Below are 23,962 nucleotides of genomic sequence, written 5' to 3' on the forward strand. Positions count from 1 at the left end.
ATTTGAGGACTTGGTATAAAGGAAGGTTATTTTCCTTGTGATTAGTAATGGAGTATGAGATACTTTTGAAATAGAAAGTGAATTATCATGATAAATATATGTGAGTAAGTGATCAAAGGGATTATTGTGATGCAATTTTTTAGATATAGTATTGAGATATAAGAAGTATTTGGTGTACTAGAAGTACATTGAATGTGTGTAGTGATTATATTTGGTAGAAAGTTATACTGGATAGTTGATCATTTTATTTTGTTCTAAAAGCAACAATATAAAATCTAGTTAGACAATGATTTCAATGGTCTTTCTGTTGAACGTGTTTGGAAAGTGTGTTCTTTTTCCTTCCACAACTCCTAACAAGGTTGGAATCTACACATAAGGATTCAAAGTCTCCTAATAGTGACTGATATGTACTAAATGTATTTTAATAGCTCCTAACAAAGTTCATCCTGTTATAAGAAACTTACATACTTTTGTACCAGTTTGTGGGTACCATCCCCATTGGGGTTTTTCCTCTAATCAAGGGTTTCCTTGGTTAAAAAAATCTACTATTATTGTGTATGACTATCTTCTTGTGGTTATTGCATATTTTGATTATATATTTTAGACTAAATAAGGATAAGAAAATTTATTTTGATTTTACAACTAATTCACTCTCCCCTCTCATTTAACTTGGTGGACTTTTCTCTCTAACAAAGAAATCCAATAGTGGTCATGATCTCATGATGAGAAGCTATAGGGATTTTACTCATCGAGATATTGTGAATGAATTACACATGTCATGAGGAGCCATTTGGTAAGAATGGTCAAATATGATAAGAAGAACATATATCTATGGCTGGTGTGATGTCACAATAAAAAAATTCAACATTTTTATCCATCATGACAACCCAACTGATGGTAAAGTGTCCAAGGTGGGGCCAAAGGACAACAATTGAAGGGCAGTTCCATCAGTGACTCAATGAGTTCCATGTATCACATCCCTAGGTAGTAGAGTGGGCCACAAGAAGAAAGGAAAAGGATTAATCTTGAGTGTCCAAGTAATTTTTATTTGATGGCCTGCACAATGTCACAATCAAAAGGTACAAGGTTTTTATCATTCGTGACTTTGTGACACATGTAAAAGGTAGGGATATAAATTAGTAGAGAGAATTTAGACCTTACAACTAATAAGAAGATAACATTGCAACATTGTGACACGTGTCAAGAATGCTATGAGGAACAAAGGATGGGCCTTAGTGCCAAGGTGGAATGTAATTGTCATTTTCCAATTTTCTTGACTTCCTCATTACCAAAAAAAAAGTAGACTCAACACCAAAGGACTAAATTTGAACCATCAATCCATGCCTCTATAAAAATTAATTGACGAACTAGCTTCAAAATAAATATATGGTTCCTTTTGCCCATTGCTTCCATGATTTTTGAGGAATTAATTCAAATTCATGTAGCCATAGATGATATCAAATTAATCTTTTCACAAAATTTGACTTGTCATAAGTACTTCCTATGTTTGTAGAGTGATTGTATAAATTTATTTTTTCATAGGCTTATCCCTCCTATCATTCCCAACTTCACCTCTTATGTTATTCTCTTTTACATTTTTCTCTTTCCATACTTTTCTAGGTACAGTGGCTTTTTCTATGCCATCTTTGTTTTGGGCTTTTCCATATTTATATTTCTCTTTGAATAAAGGGCAAGTATTTTCTTTATAGCCTACCTTTTCATAATGGAAATAAGAAAAAGGGACATTTTCATAGTCAATCTGTTGAACCCTTCTTCCCAAACGAGACTAGAATTCAATCACTTGGGGCATATCCTATCCCTCCATCACCCCAACACAAATAAAGGCATATGCAAGCATTTTCTTGGCTACCATAACAAGATCAATAGACAACAATTGTCCAAAGGATCTTGCAATACCATCAAAGACATCCTTGTGCCAATATTCTAATGGAAACTCCAACAACCTAATCTAGATTGGGGCCTGGGTTAGGAAGTCATTGTTTAGGTCTGGGTTAGAAGTCCACTTTTGAAGGATGAGAGTGGACTTACCCAAAGACAAGTTTCCCACACATAGTATTCTAGAGTAGTCCTCTGAGCAAGAGAACTCAAAAGTCATAAAACCCTTAGTCATGGATGTAACCTCAACCTACCCTTTCAGCTCCCATTTGTTCCTTGAAAATACCCTTACCAAATCTATGTTATGTCTGGGGCTAATAAATCTATCCACTAGGGTTGACACCATGCTCAGGATATTATGGTCGATAATCTCACTAGGAACTTCGAGAGCAAAGTCCCCTTTTTCTTATCAGATTAAGTGATGATTTTGGAAAGATTAACTTACATGTCAGTTTGACCCCAAAGATATTTTCACCATCGACCCCATGCCCTGGGGTTCCTTCCTCTGGAAGATCTAAGAATAAGAATCATTTTACCTAGATGTGGTTGTAGTTCACATGTGTCACCATCCTTTGTGGCATTAGCATCATGCCCCTCCTTTTCTTGCTCCATCTCTGCAATTTGTTCCCCATTTCCCATTTTCTCTGGAATCTTTCCCAAAGATCGATTCAAATTTTTGCTCCACTCACCATCCAAAATTTTAGAAAATGAACTTATGTTTTCATAAGATTAATAGTTCTATTGTTGATCAACATGATAATCTAGAAAGACAATCTACATAAACAACCCTTAATCTTTCTATCTCTTTCTTCTGGCTCTCCTTTACTCTTTTTGAGATATTGATTAGTGTGCAAAGTGCATAGGATGACACTTCAATTGCACTAAAGTCAGTATAGGAAAACTTGTCATAGGAAGCCTTAGTTGTAAGACTTTCCTCAAGTTACCTCTACAAAATGCTAACTTTTGAAGACAAAATGTCTCTAAGACTAGAGAATCTTCTTGCTACTCCCTCTTTATCATATTCCAATTCTTCAATCATACCATGTATCTTCTCCACTTCTACTCCATAGTCTTCAACAATAGATTCTATGAGTTGTACCTTGACAATGAGTTATTCAAGTTCACTTAGCTTACCTTTTATTTGACTCTCAAAGTCAGTGAAGTACTCATATGACTATGCACATTGTACATACAATATTTTCCCTTCATCAATATTCTTTCTCAATCCCTTGATGTTTCCATTATGTGCTTTTGGATTATTGGACACATTGGTGCACACTATATTTAATAGTGTTGCATCATGTTTTACTTAAGCTTGTGCTAAAGCTACTTCTGCTAAAGTTGTGAATTCCTTATCAAAGGTTTTCACCAACTCCATGGCTTTTAACTATAAGTTTGGAATAGCTATAGTTGTAGTAATTGTCATCTACATTTTGTCCAAGACTTTAGTTAATGTCTTCTCCAAAGACTATACTGATTTTTCTTCCCAAACAACTTACAATTGTTGGAGCTAGATAAGGTATGTCAACTTCATGTTGGAACACTACTTTTCCTATTTTTGACTCCACATGTTTTAGATTGGGCGAGAATTTTGATTCCTAGATCACAATCTTCCATTTCTTCTTGAGTTCAGAGTCTTCTTTTGACTTCTTTCTTCTCTCTTCTTTTGTCTTCTTTCTTTCCTCTTCCTCTTTCTTCTTCTTTTCCTCCTCTATTTTCTTCTTCTTCTCAACTTCTTCTCTTTGTATCCTTTCATTTCTTATTTCCTCTACCTCTTTCTTCTTTTTAACTTCCTCATCATTAGAGCTAGAGTAAGTAGTAATATTGCCAACAATAGATTGGTCAAATGCTGCAAAAGGATTCTCCTTTGTATCCACAGTTATGCACATACTATCCACTTGCATGGATTTAGTACCCATAACAATGTGAGGTGGTGAGGGTGCCTGTTGTGTTTCCTCTACTTCTTCCTCTTCCTTGGAAGGTGTACGTACTTGTATATATACTTGACTCTTAGATTTATACTAGACACTCACTTTAGGCATTGCAGTCATATACTTTATAATTGCCTCCTTAGGTTTCTTTCCTAACATCTTCATAGTTGTATCCCATCAAAAGAATTTCTCTTCTTTTTTTCCTCAACAAGGGATCAATACCCTTCAAAATTCTATCTTATTCCTCCTTATAATCAACATTACATAGTTTATTTATCATTGTGATCCTCATATTTATATCTTCCTTTGATATCCCCCTTTTCCTATTTACAGGCCTATTATATAGATCATCTGGTATCTTATTTTGTATATTCTCAAACCTTTTGTTCCTCAAAATCATGTTTCTTATGATGGTATTTTCTAACTTCCTTCTATCCATATTACTATACAAATCATAATATTTATTCAACTGTACAAAATTTTCATCATTAATAATTTGCATGTTAAGGTTTTCTACCTTTGGTTTCCATTCTTTCTTTCCAATTGGTGTTATTCCTTTTTGCACTTTCTAGAATACTAGTCTATCTTTTGTTTCATCCTTGATTCCTCAAAATCATTGACTTACATTGTTCTTCTTCTCTTTCCAGGTCCATTGGTGGCCTACTTGACCCTTTTCTTGGTTGCTGGTGTAGGTTCATTCTTCACCTTCACCAATCTCTCTTGTTTCCATTGTGCAATAGATTTTTCAACCTACGACTTTTTTCTAGGTTGATTACACATTGATATGATTGCTTGCACTGGTGCAATTATTGCATATGGTGAAAATGGGGCTTGTGCACATGGTTTTCCTATTGTCACACCCTCTAAAGGTCCTACAACCATAATGTGAGTTTCTACCAACACTTCAGTTTGTTTGCTATCCTTCATCTCTAGCGCAATAACTTTAATCTCATCAAATTCTTTTCTTGTTATGCTTGATTCCTTAAGGATGGAATCTATCTCTTTCTCAAAATTCTTATTTGTTTCCTTATTGTATAGTTTATAATTAACTATTCTCATCGTTTCCTCATATGTACTCCATCTACGGAGCTCAATATGCTTCCATGACTAGAGTATGATCTATGCATACCCTTCTATGAGCTCAGTGTTCATCTCATATCCCATAGGCTCTATAAATTTAACTCTAGAAATTACTTCTTCTATGTAGGTGTTGTTAGTTTCCACCATGAAGCATATTTCTTCCTAGTACTTCTGTACCATAGAGGGAGGTATTTTATACCTTTCTTTTAAAACCTTAGACTAGATATTTTTCATCATTATGTTGATGTCATCATCTCTAAAACTTTCTAGTTTTGACTTGTAGCATTAAGTCACCAATTTCATTGTGTACTCACTGTTATCCCAACTTGTTAGTCCAAGAAACTTCCTTGTAGCATAAAAGAATATATGAGTCAACAAGGACTCAAATCTAAAAATTGCATTCTTCTTCTTCTTAATCTTTCAAATGTTGGCCAATAGTTGCAATTTGATAATCTTAGACAAATTAACATTTCTTTCTTGTATAGCCATTACATAAGTTGTATGCAAAAATCCAAATGGTATAGGGTTAACCCTTGATCCATGGTTTAACTTGTACCCTAATATATTGGTTAAAAACTTTACTCTATCCTAAATGGAGTCTACCTTCATGTTGCTTCCATCAAACTTCGTATTTAGGTTTCTCTTGACCATCTTCTTGACATTTTTCTCATTAATAGGATTACAACCTTCATTACTCAATCCTGTGACCTTGTGAATTAGGCCATTGTCAATAACAATATCTTTATCTCCTAACCAAAACATATCATCATGTACCCTACTCAAAATGATTTGGTTCCAACCGTGATTGTCAAACTCCACATAAAACATATACTTCACTAGATTCAAATTCACTAGGTGTGCATAATCAAACTTCAAGGATAAGTTACTATTACACAACTTTCCCAAGTCCTCATGAATCTCTTCATCACCTATGCTCTCAATCTTATAGTGAATATAACTTTTTATATCCTTAACATGCAACACATTTTCCAGGACTTGCAAAAATGCACCCAATAGCTCATCCAATAAAGAAATAAATGAATGTTTCTTAAAATCATATCGTGGTCTTTCACTTACATAATACACATTCTGAATTGTGATTTAAACTGTAACTAAAAGTACTAGAAAAAAATAGATTGAAGCTTTGCAAAATACTTTAAAATCATGATTTAGGGCTTCTACAACTTTTTACTTCTCAAACTTCACTTTGCAATTCAATTAGTTGTCAAATCACATGAAAAAATGATACTTACAATCTTGCTTGTGATCCTTAAATCATTTCAAATTATACTACACATTAAATTCATATCTACCATAGGTTCAAATATTGTCTCTGCATACGAGTAAGCTTGATTTCTCAATTCTTTCTCACTATCATCATATCAAAACATGCACACTTGACCATAGTCTTCTCTATATGTCCTTAACCTCCTATTAACTGCATAACTTTCAACTCTCTCTCTAACATTAGTTCTGGCCAATTGATGCCCTACAACAACTAAAACTACTTAATTTAGGTAGGATGAGTCAAAAATAATCTATGACCTCAATGTCTTATCAGGTGCATTGAAAAATTGTTCCTCCAAAACTGTATAAGAGCTTTGTAGATCTTTAGCTATTACAAATGATTCTTTGAATTAATCAATATGTTCCTTAATTACTTCCTTCTTACTTTTGTCATTACCATTAACATTCCTTCTATCATTTTTCTTGTTGTTCCTTATGTTATTCAAATTTCTATTAATGTCCCTTCTATCCATTCTACAATATCTTGCTATGTGTCTAAAGTTATTATGTATAATTGACATACAGGTGCAATTCTCCTCTGATTAGTTCCATTTTTATTCTTAAGTACTCTAATATTCCTTGCAATGTGTCTAGGATTTTACACTTGTAACACACAAACTAATTATTCTCTCCATTAGATGTCTCTCCATCATTCGATCTATTCTGTGATCTTTCTCTTTCATTACCTATAGGGTTAGTATTCCTAGACATTCTACTATTTGCACTATTAACATCAAGCTTAGATTTCTTACACTCTACTACCTTATGTCCATAACCATGACAACTATAACAATAGAAATTAATAATGGGTTTAAAAGACTTACATATGCAATCTCTTTTCATGTCCAACCTCATTACATATGAAGCATCTACCTCTAAACTTGTGTCTTACTTCCTTGAGTGGTTTATGTTGATTAGGTTTATCAACTTGCTCTATTTTCTTAAGATCATCAAATTTAGCTAACAAATAAAATAACTCAACTTCCTTTGATACTTTAGTAGATGTGCTTAATTCTACCTTACTCAAATCAGATTCCTTAGGTGATTTAATAACTTGATCTAGATTTCTTCTGATTTCAACTTTCTTGGTTGATTTCTCTCCAATAAAATATCCAAGTCATGTATTTTCATAAGAAGGTCTTTGATGAAATATCTATTGATTTATCTTTTCACTACTAGAATAAATTTTCTCTAACTTTTTCTTAGCTTATGTCAATTCTCCTTTTACAATAATGTTGTACTTCTCTAACTCAGAATGTTTAATCTTGATAGTATTAAGTTAAGATGTATCTCAACTTAACTAAGACCTAAGATTCTCAATTTTTAGTTCTGGTCCTATAGTGCCTCTCCCATTTGAATTCTATAAGTCATCCTAATGGATGCAACCTTGTTGGTCTCTCCTTGAGAAGGGATTGTGAATGGAACCATGAGTGGTCTACACCCTTGTGGTGATTGGATTTATGTTACTATATCAATTGCTTTGATTATACTTATGGTTGATTTATGATACTATGATGTGTTAGTTGGTTCATTGAGGTTTGTGCTAGTGGTTAGTAGGCTTGATGTGGTATCATGATGTTGTTCCATAATTACCCTAAGATGTGTATAGAGAGTACAGCATGTATTATTATCTTGTTGCATTGGACTAGGTTCTTGTAGCAATGGTTAGTTATGGATATGACTATGTTTTCTTATGTGTTTCAAGTGCCTTTTCATGTTATTTAAACAATGATTATTAAATTCTTAAATAATTAGGAATGAATTGTCCATGTTAGATTATTGTCTTGTTCAATTGATCATATCTGCATGATGATGCTTTCTTTTGAGATGACAATATGTTTTATGATGATATCTAGTTATATGGTATTTGGACATATCTTTGATTATGTTAGGCGTGGATTTAAAGTTATATTTATTTACTTCATTCTTTCTTTGTTATGCTTTATGCAAATGTGAGTGATGTAAATGGATTATTTTAGTATATTTGAATAAATGGTTAAATTAGGTATTTAATTCATTTAACTCTTCGGCTATGTTATTATATGTAATTGAGCTTAATCATGTGTTTTAGTGTACATGATTTGTATCCATGGTAGTGGCACATAGAGTTAGTGATTTAGTTGTTCATATTTAACCAATGTCATCCTTGTATGGTTGACGTATCCTATTTAATTGTTAAACTAAAACTTTTGGTGATTTGATCAATCTAGACTCATTTGCATTATGTGATTAGACCTGTAAATGTGTCTATGCATTTAGAGGTTTGCATTGTCTCAAAATTGTTAAAGGAATTTTGTGATTTTTATTTTTTGGTTTTTTATTCTTTATTTTAATTAATTTTAATTTCTAGTAGCCTTTCCATAGATGAATTTCAATTACTTGGAATAGCCTATTTTTGTTTGGTTTGATTCGAGGTTTAACTGGGTTGGTTAGTTATTTACCCTATCAATTATTCACTCTAAAAGTGAATACGTATCCAAAAAGAAATTTTATTCCTCACTTCTCACTTTTGAATTAGAAAGTTTGAGAGTAAAACCCAAAATCCTCTTCATGAGGAATTACTATTCTATTCATTGTGGGAGCTACGAGAATGGGATCATCGCAAGATCAGTCTTGTTGGATCTAGCTTGGGGAGACCTTGGATTGCCATAATTTTTGGCTACTTATATGATTTTTTTATTTTATGGTTTAGATAATCATTTTTCCCATTTTGGTTGTGAGGTAGGGCTCTCCCATCTTATTGTTTTAGCTTTGTTTCTACTTTTGGTTTTGGTAGCCATTTGTTAGGAGGCTAAGAACTAGTATTCCCCTCCATTTCTAATTTCTAGTTCTACTTAGTTGGTCGAGTATAAATGTTTTCCTATTTTTTAGGATGAAGGTTTGGGGTTTTGCACTATTATGTTGGCCATTTTTGCATACAGACTCCAAACAAAAAATTTGTTCAATTTTCATGACATTTATGCCCTAAGATCAAATGGGTTTTATTTTCAAAGTTTTCTAGTTTTGAGGTTTTACCTTGATTTATGTATCACCCTATTTTCTTAGGTTTTCTAGGTATGATGTTGGTCATGGACCTGGATCATCTGTAGGAATACTAGTTAGATCATTGTTGCATCTTTCCATTTACATTGGGATGTGTATCACATCCATACTCCCAACATTGGGTTCAGTTATGTAATTTTATACCTGGTGTTAGTGATCTTTTGGACCCTTGTTATTATTTCATGGACACTAGGATTCATGTAGAATCCACAATCCTAGATTGAGGCTAGTTGAGTGAGTTCGTGATGTTTTTTCTTGTTGCATTAATGGGATTCATGTAGAATCCATACTCCTAGATTGAAACTAGTTGAGTGAGTTTATGATGTATGGTTTTAGAATTCTTTAGGATTAGTGTAGAATCTGTTCTCCCAAGTTTATTTTCAATTGAGTGTTTTTTGCTTGTATTCTCATCCAACCCTTGTATTTTGATATTTGTGACAGTGGTGTGTCCACTCAAAAAAACATGTGCATTCATTTATTAGGTGACTTATGAGGCCCAAACTCTCGATGGTGGTTGAGTGATATCTTTGGGGTTGGGTTGGAAATATGAATGCCAACGAGCACTCATTACTGCATTTTATGGGTAGGGTAGGGTAGCTTCATGGAGGGGCTTTTACTACATCCCTAGTGACCATGCCCAAGTTTTATAGGTCAAAGGATTAATTAAGTGATAACTAAATAAAATTTTGGACGTTAATAAACTTAAAACAATAAAATGTGTGAACACAAGATTAAGTTTGAGGACACAATGTGTGACCCTTCCATTGGGAGGTTCCACACCATGCTAGCTTGGGCTACTTGATGCCAAGCTATTTCCCTTCTAGGAAAGTCTTTACATAGTAATTCATTGAGTGTCTGAATAAGACCTATTGTACTTTCATTGTCTCATGATCTTGGTTGCAGTCATCTTACTATCTGATGTGAGTGTTAGCCTTGGATGTTTCTTTATGTGTGTTTGTGGTTGGATTATTATTTCCATCAACACAATGGGAGTGGACCTATAGGTTTCATGTGGTTGGAGGCATAGCTACCTATACCACGGCTAGAGACCATTAGATAGAGATTTTTTATTATTCTAGTGTGACCAATGCTTGATGTTTCACTTGGTATATTCAAGATTTTAGAGTATGCTTCCTTGTGATCTGTGCTTTCATTGGAATCCTTTGATATCATGTGTAGATGATGTTGGTTTTATTGACACATTCCCTTATTATGATTTTTAGCATATGATTAGATGATTTGATTTTCTTAGTTGGAGAATATTTTTTTTATTGGATTAGCATGTTAGATTTCTTGTCCTTATGATGTTATTATGCTTTAGTAGTGATGTCCTCATAAGACAACTCTGAATATCTAGTTGGAAGTTTGGGATGTTACATGTAGGGGATAGCTAGGACCTTTGAGGTCTCATGATGATATTATGGTTGGGAGGAATCATGCACAGGTTTTAGTTGTGTTGGTGCTTTATTGTTTATATTTTCCTTCATATGATGTTTAGTTTATGAACCATGTATGTTCTTTGTGATGTTTCTTTATGCATGTTCCTTCACATGTTGTTGTGGATTAGATGGATAGTTGTATTCTACTTCTAGTTGCATGGTATTTGATATTTCATGAGTTTGAGTGTCCAAGCCTCAACTATAGTGGATCCAATACTCCCTAGTGTGGAGGTTCTAACTCTTTTTCCCTTATGTTTGCTTTTTGGGTTGCTTCTTTTCAATCCTAGGAGATAGTGGTTCAGCATTGGGTGATACTAGAAGAGTATCACATGTCTTAAGCAGAAATCTCATATGATATTGGAATGTATCACACCATAGTAGTGCCAAATATCATATGGCATTGGAGAAGTATTATGTGACCATACTAAGAACTATCCCGTTGCCATACTGAGAACTATCACCTAGCCATACTGAGAAGTATTGCCTAGCTATAGTAAGAAATGTCTCTTGGTTGCATTAAAGTTTTCCTTGGTTTTCTTGCAAAAACCTGCTTAGGAAAACAGCGGGTATCTATGAAGTTTTCAATTGAGAGTTGATTGGTGTTTTGAGTACCCTTTAGGGTTGCATTCCTTCTTAGTTCAGCAGATGTTTCTATTGAGCTTCAAATATATCATTTATACTTAATATATATTTTAATATGTGCAACGATTCATATGAGATAGGTTCTAGACCTCTCTGGGGTAAGATAAACATTCTAGGAAATTTTAGGGCTTGAGAAATTCAGACTTAGCCAATTTTTAGGGCTTCTAGATTTCAAGCTTAGTCAAATTTTAGGATTCAACATCTATCTTTTAGCTTGGTGTTTAGTAGATGAGTGGTGGTAGCTTTGGGCCCCCATATTCTTCTTGATGATTGTTGGTCTCTACCTATGAATCATAATTATGATATGTAGATAGTGTGTGTGTGAATATGCAGCCTCTGCTAACACATGCACTTCAGCATGGTCCTTATTTGTAGATTCATCTTGGAATGAACATTGGATTGTTCATCCGAAAATCAGCCAGCAAGGCAACCTGTTGCTTTCTATCTAAAGGGATTTTGCTTGTTAGATATCCTCAGATTTGAGGTGTTAAGCAACTAGACCCTCTAAGAATGAAGGATTTAAGAAATGAAATTAATCTATATGATTGTGCAATTTAATCTAGAATAAGAAATGCATTCTAATCTAGGAACAATTGAAACAAAAACTAGATTAACTTATGCATAATTAAGATAAATGAATTTAAACTAAGAATGCAAGATGTATGCAAAAATGAGAAAATGTGAGTATGAATTCCAGCAGCAATTCAATACAAATTTCAAATTCATCCTCCCAAAATGAAGAGATGAGGGTCTCTTAAATAGACTTTCCTGGAATCCATCAATGGTTGAGATCGATTTCAATCAATGGTCAGGATTAAAGGTGAAGTTCAGTCATAAAGGAAGATTCTCAAATTAAAAGGAGTTAACTGATTTAATTTGAGTAGAATAAGAAGTTAACTAATTTAATTTGAGTAGAATAAGGTGTTAACTGATTTAATTCCTTTTTGACCAACAGTGAACTGGGAATCTCCCTTTTTTGAACTGAAGAAGGATTTTGGAGAGATATTTAATTTAATAAAATGAGATATGCTCTCATAAATACCTTTTTTCATTTAATTAAATAATTCTATTTAATTAATTAGAGGCACTTTTCTTATTTAATTTAATAACTTCATTTAATTAATTAGGAATAACTTCCCATTTAATTAAATAACTTTGTTTAATTAATTAGAAGTAAGTTCTCTATTTAATTAAATAATTTTATTTAATTAATTAAAATATGCATATTTATTAAATTAAATAAATTTAATTCCATAGTACATTAGCCTTAGGAGATAATTTAATTTAATAAATTATAAATACTTTAAATTAAATTATAATTAAATCAGGTAGGTTTAATGCAACTAATATGAGTATGTACTATAGGAATTAAATAAGAAATATGATGAATGCAGATTAGGGTCTTCTACATTTGATAATTAAGTCAAGTAACGAGTAGCAAAATAAGAATTTTCCTAGTGACGTAGGACTTAAGAATCGATCAGAAATAGACCAGAATTGGTTAAGATGGCAATGAGCCAATTTTGGGGTATTATAGATAGTAGATATGGACTTGTATTTCTAAGCATGCTAGGAGCTTTTACCTTGGGATTGAACAAGAATATTATCTTTGTATGTTCTCATGCTTCATGTGGTCTTGGTCCATGAGTTTCAGTTTTGAGCTTGGAGATCTTTGGAAGTAGTTGTAAGACTTTTGCTAGTATAGTTGAACGTGTGAGTCTTGCCATGTTCCCTCTTCTCATCGCCTTGTCCTGGTGTTTCACTATTGAACATTGTTATTTTATGTTATTGTTAAGTAACTTATCTTAAGAAAAAAATTATTCAGTGCATGTTTTATCCTTGTATTCCAAGGATCTTCAAGTAGGGCATTACAGGTTCATTCTTGCCACCATTTCTCTTAAGACTCAACTTAAGTTCAATGATTTCTAGTTCATGTTTCAAAATTTGATTTTCCTTTTGAAGGTCTCCTACTTCATCATTAGAACTAGTTTGTACAATTTACTCCTTTCTAGATTCTAAAGTATCAATCATGTCCTTTAACTTGCCAATGAAAAAATTTGCATCTTCATATCTATCTTTTAGGTTATCTCTTTATTCAATAAGAAGGTCAATTTTCTCAAGAGCTTCTTCATGGATTTTCTTCAAGTGTTCCATATCTTTAGGGTTCTATAGTGCCTGCCCTCATTCACATCTTTTCTGGACATTGTTGTTGTTATTATCAAACTATGATAGACTAGTTTTATGGTTGATGGATTAGTGGTATTGTTTTGACACTATCAGACATTATGTTATGGATTCAATTGGTATATGATGAGATCATTCAGACTTTACATTTCATGCATACATGATGATCATTACTTTGCTTTGCTTTCAGTTGATGTTGATGATTAGTTAGATGGTTTATTATCTCATGTGTTTTATTATGGATACTTACCCTATACTTGCATGTGTATGGTGTGTGTGTTTTCTTATTGTATGGCATTTCTAATGTGGTTAAGGAAGGGATTCATAGTCACCTGCTTAGTTGGGATCTACACGATGCACCACTTCCTGCCATTGTCTTTTTAGCTTAGCATTATATATATTGTATGTACATGCATGGTTCTTTTGTAGGTTGCATGTACCGGGTATCGACTTCCTTGAATTGCCAGGATGAGCGTACCCTATTATACTATCTCAATGATAAGAGAAGGGAGATAAATTCTCAAGTCCAAATCCCAAACCCTTAAGCCAATTGTCCTAGTGAGGTAGGACAAGTATCTGGATATTTTACCTACTGAATGTGTCGGATGACATAATTCGTGATTTTTAACCCTTTAGACTAATTTTGTGTGAATTTTCTCTATGATGGGTTTTCATGTTTTATTTTGGAGGTCTATGGTGAATTTTCTACTAATTAAGTCTTAACAAATAGATTTAATTAATAAATTAATTATTTGAAAAATTTAATATAAAATATCATGATCTTTGATATTTTGATTATAATTAATTAAATGAGAATTAATTGAGGAAAAAGGTTTAAATAAAAGAAAATTAGAAATTAAAATTATTATAAATTATTATAAATAATAATAAAGTAATAAATAAATAATAATAATAAAAGTTATAAAAATTAAAATGAAAGTTATAAATATTTAAATAGAAGTTATATAAAAAGGGAATTGGAGTTATAAGCTTGCATGAGACTTAATGCACTTTTCTATTTCTCTTATGTCAACAACATGGAGGTTAGTGCATCAATTAAGCACATGGTGTCTACAACCCTATGGCTCATCTAGAAGGTTGGAAAAGACCTATGCTTAGTTGGTGACACCTTCTAGCTGTTTCTAGAGGCATTCTAGATATTTCATGTGAGCTCTTTATATTCAGGAATTCCTAGAAGCTTAGACATAGCATTTGGAGTGCAATTGGAGCATTAGAGGATTCAAGAACTCTGAAGAAGGGAGCTTGCTCTACGGGTTTTCTGAGGAAGAGTGAGTTAGCATCAGAATTTGGGTAGATTCTTGTGATTTTACTTATGCTATTTCTGCACCTTGCATTCCCTGTCTTCTTCGTGTCTTCCATATGTCTTCTGAAGAATTTCTTATTTTTATTGTATGCAATCTCAATATTGGTAGTTTAATTCATTTGAGAATTTTATATGCATAGATCTTAAAAGAACACAAGGCTAGGGTTTAGATTCATAGTCAAACCCATTAGATTAATCACTGGAAGAAGTTTGAGATCAAGACTTATAGGAAAAATTTTGAGAACTGAAATTTATATATATTTGTATTTCCAAATTTGAATACATATATGCATATATATATACACACACAATTTTATATATATATATATATATATATATATATATATATATATATATATATATATATATATATATATATATATATATATATATATATATATATATATATATATATATATATATATATATATATGTCTATATGCTGTGATACTTGATTTAACTCTGTATATATATATATACACCCATATATATATATATATATATATATATATATATATATATATATATATATATATATATATATATATATATATATATATATATACATACATATGTATATATACATATATATATATACATACATATGTATATATACATATATATATATATATTTCATTGAAAAGTTGAATGACACATAATTCGTAGAAAGCGAATGACGCATTGCGATTGGAGGGATGCGTTTTAATAAAATGCAATATAATTATAAATTTGAATGGGCGAGGGGACGTGTTTTCTCACTCCCGCCGGCGGCATTGCTAAAGTAGACTACGGTACCACAAAGTACCTGCGATCTGCAGTGTACCTACGACCACAGTGTACTCTGTGATCCATGAGTCATATGTGTGTGTGTGTGTGTGTGTGTGTGTGTCGGCGGTTATAAACTCATCGTGTGTTGTCAAACATTTATTAATTCAATTTTTATATAATTCATTTATAAGTTAATAATTATATATATATATATATGTATTTTTATATATATGTATAAATATATATATATATAATTATATGTATGTATATACATTATTAATAATAAATAATTGATATATTAATAGATGTTTGGAATTTAAAGAGTAATTTTGTAATAACAAGTTATTTTATTATGTTGAGCAATATAGGTTCAATATAATCTTTTAATTTGGAAAGATGAATATGAAAAGAATTTAAAATATTATCAAAACATGTATATAAAAGACATTTAGAACATTTAGAAAATTGAGTCTAATGGTTTTTGGGGAGAAACTTTTATCTACCAATACAAAAACATGGGTTAGGTTAAATGTGAAATTTCTCCACTTGATATTTAAATTGGAAAACGTAAACCGAGACTTTTGCATTTAAACTCAAGTTTGTAAACATAGCAAAACCAAAACATGTGTTTGCATTGTGTATTCTTTATGCTATTATTTTGGATTTTGGGTTGACTAGTGTTGACCAGTTATAAGACGTCTACCAGAGGCTTGGGAGTTATGTGATTGTGATGTCATGATGATGTTTTAATCTCGATCTTTATAAACCCAACCATGGTTATGTGATGGAATGCTCTATGTATTGTTTGTAATTACTGAGTGTTATAGTTGAGATTCTTATGTATGAGACACTTGACTTAACTATTTTTGGTCATCGATCAGTTATCCTTGGTTATTTTCTAGTCGCCATGATGGGACTGTAATGTGAATTTAATCTTGATGATGTCATGTTGTGACATGTTTGACTCAACCATTTTTGGAGTCTTCGATCAGTATGAATGAGATATATTTTGGTTATTGAGAACCATTGGATACTTTTGATTATCAGTGATACTTCAGTTGTCAATAAAGAGTTGTTGTGGTCATGATTTTCTATGGATGCTTGCTCATGGAAATTTGATGCTTTTGTGCATATTTGATGATTTTATTATGGATTATCTTTTATGATTTTGAGATTTATGATTCCATGAGCTTAGGGTAGGATATCTTCATGTAGTATCAGGAAGTGGCTTGCAATGGGGGTCAGGGCCCTAAGAGGCTGCCAGGGTAACTCATTGTAAGTTGGATTAATAAGTGATAAAATTCACACCTAATACTAACTGAATGAACCTAAAAAGATAAGTGTTTTGGTTCTCGCCCATGCCTTGAGTGCTTGTACAGGCTAGGATGGGAGTAGTGAGAATGCATGGTTGCGACCTTGCATTCTGTAGTATGCCTCCTTAGTATGAGAGGATACTAGTGGCCGCATGAGATCAGTATGGACCCGTGGAGTTTAGCTAACTGCCAGGGTAACTTGTACGTGATAAATGTGATGACACTTTCTCGCTTGCATAGTAGGTTTCTACATGTCATTGTGTGCCTCTGGGATTAGATGTCGAATTTTGTGTCTGGAACCTTTGAGTTAGTATACTTTTAGGATTCCTGAACTTGTAGAGATTTATGCTATGTATTTTGGATAGCCTGTTTGAGACTTGAGATTATCTCCTCATCACGGTGGGAGTGGACCACTTAGGTACCACGCAGTCGGGTGGTAGTGTATTTTTCACTCTTATCATTTGAGATTCATTGAGACATCATGGCTGATGCATCCTTCATGATGGTGGATATGTATCCTTTTATTGATGATTAGCATATGTTAGATGATGTTATCTTATGCTTTTATTTGCATGTTAGATCACTTTCTACATATGATGTTGTATATGTTAGGAGTGACATTCCTAATATGTTAATACCAATGATCTCTTTGGTAATTTGGAATGTTATGCACGGAGGGATGGCTAGGATCCACGATGGTCTAATCATGCTATTAACGGTTGGGAGGAACCACGCACTTGGTTTATTATGTTTGACCTTTATGATGGATGTATATGTTTTCTATGATGATGTATCATGTTTATCATGTGATTATCGTTACTTTGATGTATCATGGATTAGAATAGGATGATGTACCTTATTCTACATATGTATATTCTTTTGAGCTTGTCATACCCTGTGACATGTACAGTGGATGATTGAGCATTTGGAAATGTAATGTATAAACATTGGACTTATCATTATTATTTCATGTGGATGTTGTACTAGATGGATTCATGTATGTTAGATGTTTTAGATGTAATTCAACATTAAGGAATTTTAAAGAATGTAACCAGTTGTGTATGTTATGTTTACTTTTCAGATGGACATTGCTATTGCTTTCGTTATGATGCATAAGCTATTTGTGGTATTTATTTTCATGATTAAAAAAAAAAATGCTACTAAACTTAGTGAAATTCTAGGTTAATTCTTTGGATCCCTTGGTGGGGCATTACATTTGGTATCAGAGCTCGAGTTTCTACATTGGGAGCTCTAGGTATTTTGGAACAACTAGAACTTTGGAATACTTAGGGTATCTCTTCAACTTGAAACTAGGTAAACTGAAACTGAACCTCAAACTGTTACTTGTATATTTTTCATACTTCAACACTTAGTTTTCAAAATTGGAAATTTTACCTAAACCTAAACATAGAACTGAACTTAGTACCTTGTACTGTTGTAGGATGGTATTTGGGACTAGGTCTTCTGTTAGAAGCCATGGTAGAGGCCATGGTCATGGCAGAGCTATCAGTGTCCATGAGTCTACCCATGAGGGATCGGCTGATGTAGAGATTAGGGAAGAGCACTCTACTAGGAAGTAGGAAGAGAGCTGTAGAGAGGACCAGGCTGAGTCTGAAGAGGTTGGTTTGAGACAGATGATGCAGACTATTCTAGAACATCTACCTCTTGTTCAAGAACAGCCCAAAGTGCATCAGACAAAACAAGAGCATAGATCCAGATTTAGAAGTCCTTGAAAGGATCATCAGAGGTCCATTGTGTCCACTCAGATGAAGGATCTTTCAAGATCCAAGGTTAATCCTTTCAATGGGCAAGGTTTTGGTTATGTGGTCAAACAGTGGCTTATTTCCCTCGACAGGATTTTTGCCATGCAGGAGTTTGACAGCAATGTTAAGGCAAGATTTGCGATCACTAATTTAGAGAATTTTGGGGCCACTTGGTGGACGATTGAGGAGAAGAAGTTGGGAATCGATATGAGCAGTGTCACATGGGAACTATTCCTAGAGAGTTTCTGTGAACGATTCCTACCAAAGGAATGGAAACAGTAAAGGGCTGATGAATTTCATAATCTTAGATAGTACACTTTGTTAGTGACTGAGTATGAGCGTAAGTTTTATGAGCTCATGTCTTTTTCAGGGTTCAGTGAAAATTCAGCTCAGTTGACACAACATTTTATTAAGGGGTTTGAATAATCGTATAATTGGGGGTGTCAAGGTATTTGAGCCAAAAACCCTAAAGGATGCGATACATCGAGCTATCCTTGTTGAAAAAAGTGTCAACCTTGGTCAAGGTGGTTTTGTAGGAGCGCCAGCAGCATCTGGATCTAAAGGCAACTACAATTCAGGTGGTAACAAGAAGTTTTCTTTCTCTAAGGGGAAACAGTATCAGCAGCAGTTTCAGCAGACACAGCAATAGAAGGGATCAAATCCTTAGGTTCAAGGTGGTGGTAAAGGTTCTAATGCCAAGAACAACCGCAATGCTCAATGCAATAAACAAAATCAGTCCAATCAGCTAGCTCAGAGTAGCCAGTCTTTTGTTAGCAGGAACAGTCATCAGCAATCAAATGTACCACCTATGGGTAGAGGATCTGGTAGAAATACAAAAAAAATTTCATGTGGTCAGATTGGACATTATGCAGCTCAGTGTCCATAGCAAGCACCTCAATTTTTAGGACCTAGGCCTACAGTTTCAGAGCCTACAGTTGGTGATGCAGGTAGAGTTCATAGAGTTTTTGCAGTAGTTGATCAGCGTCAGGCAGATCATTAGGGAATAGTGGTTGAGACCACAGGTGCTATTAGAGGTATATATTTTTCAGTATTGTTTGATTCAGGAGCTACAGATTCATTTATTTCACCATCTATAGTTTCTAAGTGCAAGCTGGATGCGGTGAAGCAAGATCATGGTTGGCAGGTGGAACTAGCCTCAGGCATTAAGGTCTCCACAAATTATGTAGTTCATAAGTGTGGACTTAGCTTAGGAAGCTTTGATACTACAATGGATCTTCGAGTCATACCCCTTGGTTCCTATGATGTGGTTTTAGGCATGGACAGGCTTGCATCTCATAGAGCCAGTATAGATTGCAGGAAGAAGATTATTTTATGCCAAGATGACCAAGGGAATGATGTGATGATAGTTTGGATACCGAGGCCTATATCTCTGCGAATGATTTCTGCTATGCAAATGAAGCAGAGTTTTCGTAAGGGATGTTAGATATTTTCTATTATGGTAAATGATCTTGATGAGGAAGATCCTATGACGAAGACTTTAGATCACCCAATTTTATAGGAGTACGTAGATATCTTTCCAAGTGAGGTTCCAGGCATGCCTCCGAAGAGGGACATTGACTTTAGTATTGATCTTATTCCTGGAGTGGAGCCTATCTCTAAAGCTCCTTATCGCATGACTACATAGGAATTGGGTGAGCTATGTCTTCAGCTAGAGGAACTTCTGGCCAAAGGGAGCATTCGACCTAGTGTATCACCATGGGGAGCTCCAGTGCTCTTTGTGAAGAAGAAAGACAGTTCTTTGTGCCTTTGTATCAACTACAGATAATTGAATAAGGTGACTATTAAGAACAGGTATCCTCTACCTAGGATTGATGACTTATTCAATCAGATCGAGGGAGCTACAATATTCTCCAAGATTGACCTTAAGTTAGGATACCACCAACTTCGCATTAAGGAAGTCGATATTCACAAGACTGCTTTTCGAACTCGCTATGGGCATTATGAGTTCACAGTGGTACCTATTGGGTTGACTAATGCTCCATCGATTCTCATGAGTTTGATGAATGGTGTGTTTTGATCTTATCTGCACAGGTTTGTACTTGTGTTTCTTGATGACATATTGATATATTCTAAGACTCAGAAGGAGCATGAGGAACACTTGCGGTTGGTATTGCAGTGTTTGAGAGACAATCAGCTTTATGCTAATGCAGCTAAGTGTGAATTCTTCAAATCGAAGATTCAATATTTAGGGAATTTTATTTTGAGTGATGGTATTTCAGTGGATCCTGCAAAGATTCAAGTGATAATAGATTGGCCTACACTGACTAATGTTTCAGAGATCCGTAATTTCATGGGTTTAGCTGGTTATTATCGCAGATTTGTCCAGAACTTCTCTAGGATAGCACATCCTATCACTTCTCTTTAGAGGAAAGGAAAGAAGCTCGTGTGGATGGAGAAATGTGAGGAAGCTTTCCAGAAGCTGAAGGAGCTTTTGACTAGTGCACTGATTTTAGTTGTACCTAATCTAGAGGGTGATTTCATGGTGTGTACAGATGCCCCTCTTGAAGGAATTGTGTCAGTGTTGATGTAGAATGGATGGGTGATTGTGTATGAATCACGCAAGCTCAAGGATCATGAGTTAAATTATCCTATGCATAATCTTGAGTTAGCAGCAGTAGTTCATGCTTTGACAAGGTGGAGACATTTCTTGTTGGGGCACAGATTCGAGCTACATAGCGATCATCGTAATCTTCAATACATTTTTTACTCAGCCTAATTTGAATGCTCGCCAGAGGTGATGGATGGAGTTTCTATGCGAGTATGATTTTGAGGTTAAGTACATTCAGGGTAAGGAGAATGTGGTGGCAGATGCTTTGAGTCGCAGGAGACATGTGGTATCATCGATGACTCTTAGTGTGGATTTGAGGAGTCAAATTCTTCAGGCACTTCCTATAGATTCTTTGTATCAGGAAGTGTGCAGAGAGATAGATTTAGGAAGATCTTTAAAAGGTAGGTTTGTAGGTTACATTCGAGAACCAGATGGTCTTTTAAGGCATTTGGGAAGGATTTATGTGCCATTTTTGGATGAGTTTCGCACCTTGATTCTAGCAAAAGCCCATCGTACACCTTACTCAGCACATCTAGGTGTCAAGAAGATGCATGATGATTTGAGATGTTTGTTCTTTTGGTTTGGGATGAAGCGAGACATTACTAATTTTGTGGCTAGGTGCCTTGAGTGTCAGAGAGTTAAGGCAGAACATCAGCACCCAACTGGACTTTTGCAGCCAAATCTCATTCCTTCTTGGAAGTGGGATATCATCTCCATAGATTTTATAGTAGGATTACCTATGACAGTTCGACGTCATGATGCTATCATGGTCACCATTGATCAGTTGACTAAGGTGGCACATTTCTCATCGATTAGGTCTTCCTACACAGCAACTTCTGTAGCCAATGTCTTCATATGTGACATTGTGAGATTACATGGTATTCCAAGAAAGATCATTTCTGACAGGAATCCTGTATTCACATCTGCATTCCGGACATCGTTGCAGCATGAGCTTGGAGCACAGTTAAACTTTAGTTCAGCATATCATCCAGACACTGATGGTTAGACAGAGAGGGTAAATTAGGTTTTGGAAGATATGTTACGGATGTATGTGATGGATAGGCAAACACATTGGGAGGACTATCTCTACCTAGTGGAGTTTTCTTACAACAATGGGTATCATGGTTCTATTGGCATGGCACCATTTCAGGCATTATACGGACATCTTTGTCATATACCCTTGAGTTGGGATAGTCTTGAGGATCACATCCTGTTGGGTCCTGAGATGCTTCGTGATATGGAGCAACAGGTAGTGTGTATCCGTGAGCACTTGACTACGGCACAGGATAGGTAGAAGAAGTATGTTGATGCTCATAGGACTGATAAGCATTTTTCTGTGGGTGATAAGGTTTTCTTGAGAGTGCATCCGTGAAAGAGTCTAATCCGATATGGAAAGGGTTCTAAGCTAGCACCTCGCTTTGTGGGACCATTTAAAATTCTAGAGAGGATTGGTCTGGTTGCTTACCGCCTTGCTCTACCGCCCAGTCTAGCTCGCATTCATGATGTTTTCCACATTTTAGTGCTTCGGCAGTATATTCCTAATATTGTACATGTTCTTGATTGGAATGCATTGCAGGTAGAGGACGGGCAGCTAGCTTTGGAGCCAGTTCATATTCTGGAGCAGCAGAAGTTGACCCTCAGGGGTCGAACCATCGAGCAGGTAAGGGTCCAATGGGACCCTACTGATGATTCTTCAGCTACATGGGAGGATGTAGCTAGATTGCAGGAGTTATATCCCTATTTGTTTGTAGGCTTCCAGGAGTAAGCCTAACCCAAGGGAGGGTGGATGTAGTGCCTGCCCTCGTTCACATCTTTTCTAGACATTGTTGTTTTTATTATCAGACTATGATAGACTAATTTTATGGTTGATGGATTAGTGGTATTTTTTTGACACTATCAGACATTATGTTATGGATTCAATTGGTATATGATGAGATCAATTAGAATTTACATTTCATGCATACATGATGATCATTACTTTGCTTTGCTTTCAGTTGTTGTTGATGATTAGTTAGATGGTTTATTATCTCATGTGTTTTATTATGGATACTTACACCATACTTGCATGTGTATGGTGTGTGTGTGTTTTCTTATTGTATGGTGTTTCTAATGTGGTTAAGGGAGTTGTAGTCACCTGCTTAGTCGGGATCTACACGATGCACCACTTCCTGCCATTGTCTTTTTAGCTTAGCATTATATATATTGTATGTACATGCATGGTTCTTTTGCAAGTTGCTGGTACCGGGTATCAACATTTTTGAATTGCCAGGATGATCGTACCCTATTATACTATCTCAATGATAAGAGAAGGGAGATAAATTCTCAAGTCCAAATTTCAAACCCTTAAGCCAATTGTCCTAGTGAGGTAGGACAAGTATCTGGATATTTTACCTACCGAATGTGTCGGATGACATAATTCGTGATTTTTAACCCTTTAGACTGATTTTGTATGAATTTTCTCTATGATGGGTTTTCATGTTTTATTTTGGAGGTCTATGGTGAATTTTCTGTTAATTAAGTCTTAATAAATAGATTTAATTAATAAATTAATTATTTGAGAAAATTAATATAAAATATCATGATCTTTGATATTTTGATTATAATTAATTAAATGAGAATTAATTGAGGAAAAAGGTTTAAATAAAAGAAAATTAGAAATTAAAATTATTAATAATTATTATAAATAATAATAAAGTAATAAATAAATAATAATAATAAAAGTTA

The sequence above is a fragment of the Cupressus sempervirens genome, chromosome 8 (genome assembly GCF_028749045.1).
Source record: "Cupressus sempervirens isolate cs-2001-9-10 chromosome 8, ASM2874904v1, whole genome shotgun sequence".
NCBI lineage: Eukaryota > Viridiplantae > Streptophyta > Pinopsida > Cupressales > Cupressaceae > Cupressus > Cupressus sempervirens.